This window comes from Oculina patagonica, chromosome 3 (genome assembly GCF_052425735.1).
Source record: "Oculina patagonica isolate OP01 chromosome 3, crgOcupat, whole genome shotgun sequence".
In the NCBI taxonomy this organism is placed as follows: Eukaryota; Metazoa; Cnidaria; class Anthozoa; order Scleractinia; family Oculinidae; genus Oculina; species Oculina patagonica.
The window spans coordinates 16,969,305-16,982,323 of NC_135760.1; the positions used below are offsets into that span (position 1 = coordinate 16,969,305).

At 37.8% G+C, this 13,019-nt stretch overlaps 1 protein-coding gene across 1 annotated transcript in view; it reads left to right on the top strand.

Moving 5' to 3' along the window:
• The window catches only part of LOC144646971 (uncharacterized), a 165,333-nt gene extending 161,383 nt beyond the window's left edge, over positions 1-3,950 (top strand). Inside the window, exon 18 of the mRNA XM_078506693.1 lies at positions 3,220-3,950. The gene's annotated coding sequence lies outside the window, so the exon portion shown is untranslated. The remainder of the gene's footprint in view (positions 1-3,219) is intronic.
• Positions 3,951-13,019: the final 9,069 nt, after the last annotated feature.

Below are 13,019 nucleotides of genomic sequence, written 5' to 3' on the forward strand. Positions count from 1 at the left end.
TTCCCAGATCCAGGGGCAGTTAGTCGTTGCGAAGCAAAGTAAATCTGGCAACAATTGAAGCGACGAAAATTTTCTTGAAACTGGGTTTACCTTGTTGCGCCCCTAGGGTGTTAAATAGATATGAGGCGTTAATTAGAGATAGATGTTTATTTCACTTTATAATTAAGTTTTCATATAACGCGCGCTCTGATTGGCTGAAACAGTGTATCTTATCAGAGTCATGATGTACGGAGGAAATGTCACGCCATCGACCCAATATGGCCGACCACTATTCCCGAACGTCTTTCTCGGGTTTTGTCTTGACCCTGACATCTTCTTTAAACCTGAAAAACGAGAATGAAAACGAGCTTTTAGCGTCAGTTAATTTAAAACGTCCTGTTCCTAACAGCACAAATTGCACGGCGATAGAAAGTGAAATTTCGGTACAAGTTACGGAAAAAACACCGAGCCGGAATTAAAGTAAGCTTAACAACAAAACAACCAACCAAAGATTTGTAGACAACTCAAGGCCGAAATTGAAGACATTATAACGAAAGCAGAAACGAAAAACACGAAAGATAGTACTGAGTTTTTGAATATGAGTTTCACATTATTTAAGTACGGAATTTTAGAAAAACACGCACAGCTACATATTCGTGTAAAAAACAAAACAAACAAACAGCAATTCAAAAAACAGAAAACTAAATTAGCTAGCGAATACACACACAACTCAGACTTATCACATACTGAATAAAAGCAAAACAGATTGGTGCTGTGAAAGAAAAATTGCCAAAAGCCATCACAAAATGACCAACAAAGAAGCTAGACAACAACCTCGGTAAATTCTACGCCGAAGCTCGAACAAAAGACGGTGAACTTTGCTCGAGGTCATCGCTTCTTGGATTTCGCAACGCTATCGAGAGACACCTAAACAATTCACCCCTAAACCTAGGAATTTTTATTGCAAAAGGGGTTGAATTTCAAGCTTAGAAAAGTTAGAAAAAATTGAACAGCGCGAAAACAAAGAAAACATCGAACACAAGTTTACCTGTCATTCCAGAAGCAGACGTCCAGAAATTAAAAATCTCCAATGCAATTCAGGAAGACAATCCTGTTCCTATATCCTTTCTAGTGCGATGAATGGAAGGTCACAGCAACCACAGCAGCCGACTCTATTTTTTCCCTTGAATCCGATGGTTGTAAATGATTCGCGAAACACGCCGTACGGCCGCATTTTGTGAAGTACCAGCCACAAGCTTTGAGCAGTTTGTTTTTCTAGTTGTCAAGTTAACAACGTGCAAGTTTTCATGGGCCAGAATTCAGTCGGTTTTCACTGAACAGTCTACTTTTCTATCCTGTGTTGTACTAAAAGTCCTAAGAACTTCAAGGACTCGTGTTGAAATTCGGATTCCACTTGACGTTTTCAGCTGTGGATTTCTGAACTTTGATGGTTTCAAACTTGATGGTTTGACAGCTGTTGACAGCTGATGTCTTATTCAACTAATCAAATTCTTTTAACCATTCTAACAAGTTTTGTGATTGGCTAATTGTTGCGAACTTTATCAGAGTACAGATGTACGCTGACGCCACTTCTATTCGCTTGAAAAAAGTTTGTTTTGAAAATAATTGTGCGAATTCGTAGGGAAATTAATGAATTTCTTAATTATAAACGAATAAAGAAGCCTCGACTGTGCTCTGTTCTGTTGTAAAGCACTTAGGAAGCGACTAGAGCACTCAAGAAGTAGGGAGAAACACTCGCCTACGGCTCGCGTTTCACCCTACACTTCTTTCGTGCTCTAGCCGCTTCCTGCGTGCTTTACAACAGAACAGAGCACAGTCGAGGCTTCTTTATTTGTTAATTAACTGTAACACTGTCTACAAAACCAAAAAAGACGCGTAGTTTTCTCGCGAAGTAAGAAAGAAATAAGAGTTTGCGAGTTGGAAACTAATCCAATCTACGCTAATGCATAGCCTATAGATCTTGTTCATAGCAGAGCTCCAGCGCGCCAGCGGAGCACCATGGGTAAGGAAATTTGGTAAACCCATGAAGCCAAAAAAATTTGGTTATCGAGTGAGCGTACGCCCGCCCGCGCCTACAGACTCTCGGGGACGGGAATGGGAATCACAAGGCAACCTGACTAGGGGGGAGCATGCCATCTTATCATATCCAAACTAAGGTTAACATCGGCTTGTATCTTTGAAATTGGACATCCATGTCATGGTCAATTGACAGCTGTCAAAACAAGATATTCGCCGACAGTATCACATGACCATATCGCGGGCTCAGATGTACAGCTCATCGAGATCATGTGTTTTTTTTCTGACCGCTGACCAGGTTATATTTGTCCATTAAATCGCGGGCCCAAATCTTACTTTTTTGTTTAGGGTAATGACAGGATTGTCTTTCTTGGGTAGTATACTTTTAATAACTTCAATAACAGTATTTTCAATGAGAGTATTTTCGCAAAATTTTAAGAACAAGAAAATAAGCGTGGAGCTTCGCTTTTAGACTTGGCTAAAACTATATATTAGTTCAAAATTGATGTTTTCATCGTCATCGCGGTCAACCATGTTGGCATCGTTGGCCTCTTCGATGTCTGAGTCAAGCAATAAACTAAATTGCGTGATTTTACTCTATGCAGCGTTTCCTTGTTTTTTTGAGGCGATTCTTGGGGAGGGGGCTTCTACAAAACACGGGACGTTTATTATAGGAGGGCGTCTAATACGAACTTTACACCTCAGGGGAGGCGTTTATTAGGGCGTCTAATAGAAACTTTACACTTAAGGGGAGGCGTTTATTAGATACAAGGCATTTATTTGAGAGTGGGCGTTTATTAGATCATTTACGCTTTCTGGAAACAGATGGACGGGGGAGGGCTTTTATCCGGTGGGGCTTGTAACGAGAATATATATTTTTTTTTTTTGCTAGCCAAGACAGATGGGCCTATAACCAAGGGAAGGGATATAAACGGCGATAGGAGTGTGTGTGTGTGGGCGCAGGGCGATTTTACGGTATAAATGTTTCGTAAAGATTACTTCCAAGGAATGGTTAGATGGACAAACCGTAAAATGGAACAATTTAAAAATCGTTTTTGTATCAGGCTAGGGTAAACGTTTTGGCCGCTGTCGGAATGTGCTGCAAAGATCCAATAGCCGATTCAACAAGTTAGATTATCGGCATCTACGGAATAGTTGAAGACATTCCAAGATTTAAGCTTTTCTTTCTTTCTTCGGTCGTAGTTTCGTGTGCACTAAGATTTCTTAAAGAAGGCCCTGGATTGAAGACTATAATGTACACAATAGAACAGTAGAAGTAAACGCGTGGAACCGGCTTACCGTTTGCAAATAGAAAACACGAGTGACGTTTATCTCGCATTTTACTTTATCAGAAAACCAACAGTTACTTGTTTGTAATATACAGCGTAAAGTAAGTGCCATAGTATGACAGTTTTCCAAGTGTCGAGCTAACACGAAATATCTCGTGAGTAACGCCTCTACTCCAAGTAGTCGCACACTGCAACATAACATTTTTTGCGCAATATCGTTTACGAACTGAAGTGAATGGGAAGCAAATTCTATTGTTGTATAGCTCTTTTCCCTGCGATAGCGCTTACATTGAATGCCTAGCACATGGTCACATGACACCAAACAATAAAACTGCTTCACACCAAATGTCCATGAGCGGGTAACATTGCGGTAGAGAAAGAGTTGTGGTAATTAAAACGTTAAACTTTCGGACGCTTTGTCGATAAGAAAACTAAATTGTCATTGGAACCTACCATTCTTCAAATGTGACTTTCAGTTAATATGATCTCAACTAAAACACAGTGCTTCAATGATGATAGATGGTTGACATTAGTTTTTTTAATTTTGATTTTTCTAGAAAATAGCACAGTAGGAGAGAACGTACTTATACTAAGTACTGGTTATCGCAACTTAACGGTAGAACTCAACTATGTAAGGTCTTACACGAACAATACCAAAAACACCCACGTTTTTATTTTAAAACCGATGTGTAGCACGTAAAAGTAATAAAGAAACAATCTTTGATCAAACCAGTCAAACCTCGTGGGTAGATAATGAGTCATGAGATTGACAGTATTTTTTGCCTGCAAAAACAACCGGTGGGAGCGTTTTGACGCGAACGTATCACACGAGGCAAAGAAAATTTTACATTTAATGCGTGGTTGTTCATTAGAAGCATCGTTACATTAAATAAGACAATTTAATTTTGTTTTGTATAGTGAGGCAAATTAATTAACTCTAGGTGTCAATGTGGTTAAGGAATTGAATGTGGATACCAATTACTTTGAGCCCGAACGCCCACAATTTAACTAAGCAGAAAGTAAATTCTGTTTCTTAAAGTTCACAATAGTTTGAATTAGATACCACACTTGTCATGATAGGAGGTCCTGTCAAAGAAAAGGAAATATATAGAGTAGAGGTTTATCTTTAATAGACAAAAAGTGTTTCCCCTTTTCAGTGGGTCGACCTGTTGACTTGAAACAGTTTTTGCAAAGACACCTGTCCATTTTTTTAGTATTATTTTATTTTATTTTTTATTATTGTTATTACTTAATAAGTTTTACGCTTTTGCAATATTGTAACAAATTTACAGTCATGCAAATAAAGCTTGTTGTTGTTGTTGTTGTTGTTGTTGTTTTTGTCTTAAAAGACACTGTCACAGTGTTTCTATGTAAGTCATCTTGTTCTTTATTGGATAAACAGTTACCAATTCACAATGCTTAAGCGATTTATTTTCTTTTTGGGAGGACTTTGAGTTTCTCTTAGTTTCATAATCCACTCACTAATAGCTGATTCGGTCAAGTGACCAAAAAGAACAGCACTCATTCTATTGCGTTACTGTGTTTAACCCTGTTTCTCATTTCCGCTGTCATTTTAGTCAGCTTTACTCCAAAATATTTACTCCACCTACGAAATTAGCCAAAGAATAATACTCCTTTACAATCTTACTTGACACAATAGCACACTTCCGCAGACAAGTTACGACATGGTTACCAAGTGAACAATTAGAAGCCGTGGCCAGTTTAGGATTGTCTCTATTTCCCTATATTGCACTTTTATTTTTGCAAGGTCCAGCTTACACGAAAAGTCTGTAAGATATTCCGGTTAAAATTTCGTTAGAATCATTTTTGCGACATGATCGAAGAATACTGACGGTGTTACGGTAAACAGTCTAAACAAGTAATAATAATAATACTCAGGGAATTCTCTTACATTTTTCTTAACTTTTCGCGAGTTTAATTATCGCGAATCTTTTACAGTCAAAATTAACGAAAATGAAACTACAAAAGCGTCCTACGCACCAAGCGGAAACCATCTTGCCACACAACACACAGTAACAGACGAGAAAATTGTAACAACAATATCAGGAAGCGCTCGAAGGATCTATAACTGTGTTTGGATACGTAGTTTACAAATTCGAGCGTTGTTAGTATAGTTAACGGAGGGCTAATCGCGCCGCAAACCTCGCGTCTCGATAGGTTCCCGTGCCCGGTGTTAAAGTCAGTAAAGCTTTCTTAAAAGGAAGATGGGAAAGAAAGCCATTTTTGAAAAGAGACTTAGTAAGAACAGTGCATGCACAGAAACTCAAAAAGTCGATTGATTTCATAAGCAACCTTAGATTTTGAGTTATTTTTTCTTTAATGATATTGTCCTTCTTACTATTTATTTTACTTAAGTATCACTTGAACCATGATCGTTCATTGAGTAGTATAGAAGATACTTAAATGACCTGACCTTTAACGTTTTTTTTTCTTGCGATTGTATTCACGTTGTATTTTTTCAAAATCAATGAATGCCCAACGGTTTCATTGATTCACAAATTAATCCGGATGTAATTAGAACCGACAAATCTCTTTAAAAGGCTTAACGATTCTTTGTCCTAAAAAGTAAACGTGAAACGAGATCGTCGTTCAGTCAGCTAAAAAATACATTAGACCATCCCTGGTATATAAGTCTTATAAAGTGCGAAGATGACGAGATTTCTACAATTTGTCGCTATTCTATCTATCACCGTCTTATTGTGCGCGCTAATAGCGAACGGGGATGAAGAAAAATTGGAATCTCTTGAGAACAAACACAAAGGAGTTAAGATGTTAAGGCATAGACCGTGGTATTCTGGTAAACGCGACGCTTTTTCTTCACACGAGGTAAGCAAGAAAGCTAAGGAAAAAATAATCCCACTAAAGATACTCAGAGTATTTAAACACAAATCACATTTTCAAATGGCGAGATAACTGTTATTAGTACATCGGACGATGAGCAATTTGTTTTTGTCTATTTAGACTTAACTGACGATTCTGTCAGGTCTTAGAAACACAAAGCCCGACAAAAAACGTTACTCTCAGATATCACAGTAGTAACTGTGTATTACATGTAACAATTATTTCAAACGACGTAAAATTCATGTTAAAGATTGTAGGCGGTATTTAATTTAAAAGGTTATTGATTGAAACTTAGGTTTTTTTTCAAAAGATTCAGTAAAGAAAAGAACGTATTGTCCCTAACAATAGACAAAAGATTATCATATTTTTATTATTGCAAAAAACCGTCAAAACAAAAGTTATACCGCTTAACGTTACAAATTATAACCTTTTATAAATCTAAAACAGAACAAGGGGAATCATTTCGTGTGATTTAACGCCGTCTGATAATTCAGTTATCGATCTCGCACTTAACAGTTTGTCATATTAAGTGACACCTGTTGAACACGCTAGTCAGCGTTTTAATATAAGTGTTTGCTTAACACATAAAACAGGATCTTATTTCGCATTTAAAATGGCAAAAAGGTAGGACGTTTCAGATAATAATTCAACAAATTGCGCGTGAATAGGAGGGATATTAACCCATATGTAAAGTAAATCTGCTTCGTTGTTTACCAATACTCAGGTGAATAATTACTAGATATCATGCCTAACTAGTATTGAATAACCAGAAATAAGAGTGTAAATTTCATTCGTCATATACAACAAATGAATCATTAGACAGTTAGGGAAGCTTCTGTTTGTTATGTAAAACAGTGAATATAGCGAGGGATACTTTTAATTTCCCGTGCGGTCAATATGGACCTTTATTCACCAACACTGAGGTGATTACTGTTTCAGTTACTATGAACGGATTAAATGAATAACGTAGCAGAAAACTGTGATGATCTGAGTACGAGCTGACTCGTTCTTTTGAGGACGAATTCTTGTAGTACATGCGTCAAATAATCAATCTCTTGTATGCGGTTTTGAATTTTCTTGTAATTGCGTGCGCGTGCTGCGCATCGTAAGTGTTTATATCAAAACCATACTGTAGTTGTTAAAAGTGCCAAAATTTCATCATAGGTGGATGTTTATAAAGTCGGAAAAGGAATAGAAGATAGAGCAATTTTGACTGAGTGTCAAAAGTAGTTCGGAATAGCTTTGGTTTTGTTTCACTACGTTCTGTGATTGGTTTAAAAATCCGTGATGTTGTACATAACATTTTGTGCATATTTTGCTGCCCCTATAATGTATGTTCTCTTGTCTTCCCCTTGTGAGTGTATAAAGAAATGCCATTGCTTCTCCCACAGGTATTAAACAGCCAATCAAGAGGGTTTCAACAACGAGACTGGGATGTTATGAACGAAAACTAGGCGAAGAAAAACTTACAGCAGCAAGAATTAGCCGAGATAAACTCCTGCCACAATGGAAGACTTAAAAAGTTATCTGTTCCCTTTATTTTTTCTTTAAAATGATCTTGTGCGTTAAACTCTGTAAACAGACAAATAGTAAAGTCGGTAAAAAAAATGCAAGAAATGATAAAAAAGATGTAAGCGTGAAAAGTAAACTATCATTCTATTGTAGCCATAAAAGTAACACAACTCACTTAACATTCTGGCTAAACGACCCGAAGAAGAAAAAGAAAGACAGCTAGATAATGTGCCTATTAAAATGATTTCTCTTTATTTGATGTGTACTCTTGATTTAATGATTACTTAATGCGTTCACCCTCACATTCCGTTTGGTTAACCTAGTTTAAAATATTAATAGAGTGAATTCGTGTAACCCGTTTTTTATATGTTAATGAGTCGTATAATATTCTAATGTTTGTGTACCTGATAAAACAATACACGAGTGGTCAGAAAACCTCAAAGAAATCACTTTAATAGTTATACAGAAAATAAGTATAAACAGGACGTGTCTTTCTTTAAGCACTTCAAGAACATGTTCAACCTAAATCGAAAATTAGTTTGTTTTTCTTTACGGGACGTTGAATATAAAATGTTTGTCTAAAATCGCAAGACAATTCAAGGCATGATAAATGTTTAGCCCCGTTATCTGTTTTGGTTTTTACATATTGGTAAATGCTTGAATTTTAACCTGACTTCCACATGCAAATAATTACGATTTGTCCGCAATTTTCTGTTTTCCTGTACAGCTCATTTAAATATTACACGGCGCATTTGCATATAAAAAACGGGTTACACGAATTCACTCTAATAAAGGGGCTTTGTCTCGGATTCTAACAGATTTTAGAACAGTCAAAATTTATATTTGTGTCGAAGGTAACCTAAAAACTCAAGGTCTATTGTATTAACAATTGCTATATTAGAGCACTGAAACTGTTAACAAGCGTTTTTAGCTGTGGATGGCTAAAATGGAAATGGATTACAACTTGAACAATTGAGGGTAAACTTTTCAAGTTGTTTCCGGGCGTTTTTTTAAAAAAAATCGATATTTATAGCCGTGGTTTTGTTTTCTCTCCGCAAATTAAGGTTGTATCCTCCTTTAGATGTTCAAAGAATGTTTTTCATGGGTTAAGTTGCATACCACTAATTTTAAAACAGTTAAGCACTAAAAATCGCGAAGTCCCCGTCACCTAGCTCCTTTATTAGAGAGATTAAGCTTGACGTTAAACGGCAAGCGGCAAACGTGAGCTTGCCTTTCGTTTTGTTACCTTTTTATGGAATTCTAAAATTAATCCCTCATAAAAATAGGGAAAAAATCCCACATTCACGACAAACCCAAAGCTACTCATTTCCGCGTACGAACGCCAAACGGCAGACGGCAGAAGTTGAATTTTTGCCGTTTGCGGGAAAAATAAACGTCATGCTTAACCTCTCTAATGTCAGAAATTTCTCTGAGAATTTCTGAGAATTTGGTGATGCAATAAAACAAAAACCCTAAACATGTTTGGGCAAGAATATAAACAAGGGCGTTACCTGTGTAAACTAACTGGGAAAAAACCTGTGGAAAAGACACCTTACAGAAAGAGATTGTTTCCCTAGCATAAGACATGAAAAAAAAGTTTCGCTTTTTCCCCGTAACTAGTCTTCAAGGTTCAAGTACGTATCTAGATTCTTGTGTCCGCGCCAGGCGCAACTTTTTTAAGCTGCGAGGTTTTGAGCTGCAACCCTTTAGAGTTTTAACTAAAACATTTAGGCTACTCGCCTTTGTTTTCTACGAACAATGGTCTGAATGGTCAACTCGGCGGCGCCTCAATGACTATTCGCTCGTAGAAAACTCGGGCTCGTAGTCTAACTGTTAATTAGTATGCAGTGCGGTTTTAAGAGAGATTGCCAAAATTCGTTATTTAAAGGAAATTTATAATAACTTATTATTATCCTAAAACAGTTAGATTATTCGCTCTCGAGATAGTTGATTCGGCCTTCGTTTGTTCGTTCGTTCGTTCGGCCTTCGTTCGGCCTTATCAACTATAACCACACAGAAATTTTTGAGTACATAATCTAACCGTTAATTAAACTCCGCCTTGTGAGAGGTTATTTATAATTGTCCGTAGCTGCCCTTAGTTGGTTCGGAGGCGCAGTAGCCTAAAGGTGCGTTGAATTCCAGCAAGTTTTCATGGTTAAGGTAAGACACGTTACTTTTACAGTACCCTTCTCTACCTAGGAGTTGAAATGAGTCAAGGGGAATCGTAAAGGTCAGGTAACTTGCAATGATATGGACTATCACAGGTCCGTCCCATCCAGTAACCGCTGGAACCTGACGAAAATTCCTCTCCTTGCCATTTATGTTTCGCACCATTGACTCATTTTAGAGGGAAAGACGCTTGAAAAGCAGTGTATGGGATATTTACTCTCGCTTAAAATATTGCCAAGTTAAAATATCTATCACACTGAAAAAGATTTTCCGTTTTGCGTGTCAGTTTTACGCTTTCGGGTTACGTGATGTTGTTACACCACGTATTCACCCCTTCACGGTGTACTCTCATCGCGGGCTCACTGACATAGAAGAATAACTGGGAGACTATACAGTACTCTAACATGAAGTACATATGTATACCGAAAGCGGAAGTGATAGCGGAAGGCACTAATGGAAGTACGAAGTGCGTTGCAGTGTTCAATCGCTTTAAAACTCGTCTTATTTTCCTTATTTTCGTTTTCAGATTTTGGTTACCAAAGGCAAGCAAAGAAGAGAGCATTTTATCAGTCGACTGAGCAAAGATACAAGTAAGAAACACAATACAGACAATCATGAATGTTTTGTGACGTTAAATAGATTGGTATTTCGTTCAGGACCGTTTAGCGATGTCACGAGGGTTATGAAAACGTCTCAATTCTCGTATGTTATCGATTGTTTGTGGGTATGTTGTATCTAAAAGAGAAAGATTCAGGGAGCACGTCTTCGGGCTAGCGCTTTTAATTTGCTTACATGTACATGTTTTTCATAGAGGGAAGAATAGGTTCGCGTCTCAACGGATTTGGCTTTAGGGCCTGTTTACATGGAGGGAGGGTGCCCCGGCTAACCGAGTTACCCGGCTAGAAGGGATGAAACCTAGCCCGCCTTTACATGCAGAATTCACAGCCCTTCTACCCGAGATGAGACAGCGTCATTGAAGCGTGTCACGGCGTGGAAAACAATGTAGCTCCAAATGATTGAAGAAAAATATGACTTTTTACTGAATAATCAAGGCTTTTCGTCTTCAAACCTATTTTAATTTGATGTGCAAGTTCTCAGAAATTTACTGCGTTCATTTTTGGCGAAATTCAATCGAAATTCAACCGTATTTGGCCGCCAAATTGAAATTAAATTTGTTGTGTCGTGAATTAGGATAATCATTCCTACGAAAATTTCGAATTTGCTCAAAGAAATGTTTCCAGCCGACCGATAAAACTAATTTTGATCAAAGAGCACTGTTTGGGTCCAGAGTTTATACATTTTATGCCATTAACTTCAAATTTAGTTTAAAACACGCGCGAAAACTTATCCCGGCAAGCCGGGGCCATAACCGTTTACATGGCAAAAAGCTATCCCGCCTAGAAGGGTGCCCCGGGCAAGTAGACCGAGTGCCCCGGCAAGGCGGGTTACCCTTCTAGCATGTAAAGGCTTCAATACGTGAAACGTATGAAAAGTTGGCTCGCCCAGGGTAGCTCGGTTAGCCGGGTAACTCGGTTAGCAGGGGCACCCGCCTTCCATGTAAACAGGCCCTTAGAAAGCGTACGGATTGTTGATTTTTGCGATATCTTGAGCAGATTCGCTGATTTCGAAAATACAGCGGACCGCAGATTACCTGATTGAGAAAAGAATGATCAGTTTTAAGGATGAAAGGTTCTGTTTTGTTTACACGCGTGCTATACGGTACATTCTTACGCGAAGCACTTTCAGTTTCGAGACATGTAAGCACTTCCTTTATGATGTATATTTATTGAATTTTTTTACCTTGCATAATTAATCCTTTATCTGGTTTATGCATGTGAAAGCACTTTCAGTTTCGAGAGCGTGACACATGCCCGTCCATGCGAATACAATTGTGACTCAACAAGACAACGAGGGGAAAACGAAAAGTTGGCAATACAATTTCCCCATACATTCGACTGACCTGTTTTTTTAGCAAACGACACTTTTAGATGCTCTATTACTTCAAATAAACGCTTTCAATAGCCTAATCCATCGCCTGATTCCGCGTCATATGCATAACAATTGATCACGAGAACAATCAACATTCTCGGAATCTGGGGATTCCCCTTATGAATATTTCAAGTTCATTTCAAACGTTTCAAAGTGAAAGCTGTCACGCGATAAGTCTGAGTAATCCAGCCTATGGATCTGTTCCTTCCAAAGTTTTGCAAGTCAGTTATTCCTCACTTCCTTCAAATGAGTCAAAAATATGCTCAGCAATTGTCTCAAAGAGATTAAGGTGCCCGGAGAAAAGGTTTAGTAGCGATTTCCTTCGTTACTGGTGGTATGTATATTTTAACTTATTTGGCTTTGGTCGGCTTTGTCTCTCCGATTCGTGTACTCTTAAAGTTCAATATTTTGGCGCCGCTTTTAGCTCCTTTTCGCCCTTGCATTGTATAGTTCAATCGTAACTAGCAAGAGGCAATGCAAGGTGAGGTATTTGCCTTGTCTAAATGTTTACCCAAAATGAAAACAAACACGTGAAAACTGTCTCTGAAAGAGTTTCATAGCTACTAGATTTTAAAATTTTCTGGAGAACATGCTTGCCTCTAGAGCTTGCCTCGTCTATGGCAATGGTCTGGTTACTGCACTGATCCACTTATATCATATGTGGCTTCAAATATAGCCGTATCAAACTTTTGGTTAGGATTTTGGCTGGACAGTTAGTCTAGCTTTCGCTCCTTTAATGGCCTTATCTATTGTTTGAAGGAAAGGGTATCTCTTGTTAATAATAATAATAATAATAATAATAATAATAATAATAATAATAATAATAATAATAATAATGAATATTGCAAGTCTTTGTTCGTAAGATTAAGGTTAGTAATCACCGACGCGTGGTTATTGCAGCAAACTTCAAAACGATCTTTAATGTATGTTTTAGAAAATTCAATTTTGAGGCCAAAATATAGCATTAGTAGTTGAATTCAGCATGGTATCAACATTGTACAAGTGAAATCCGTCGCTTTTGGCTTATGATAACATTGTGAACGCATGATTCGGCAAAGTTTTGGTTACGTGGGACATAGTTTCGAGTGGCAAGCTTGATTATGTATAGAAATTAGCTCGAGCATAACACAGCAATTTTATGTCAAGTCTTTGAATTTGTGCAAATGCCTGCAGGGACATCGT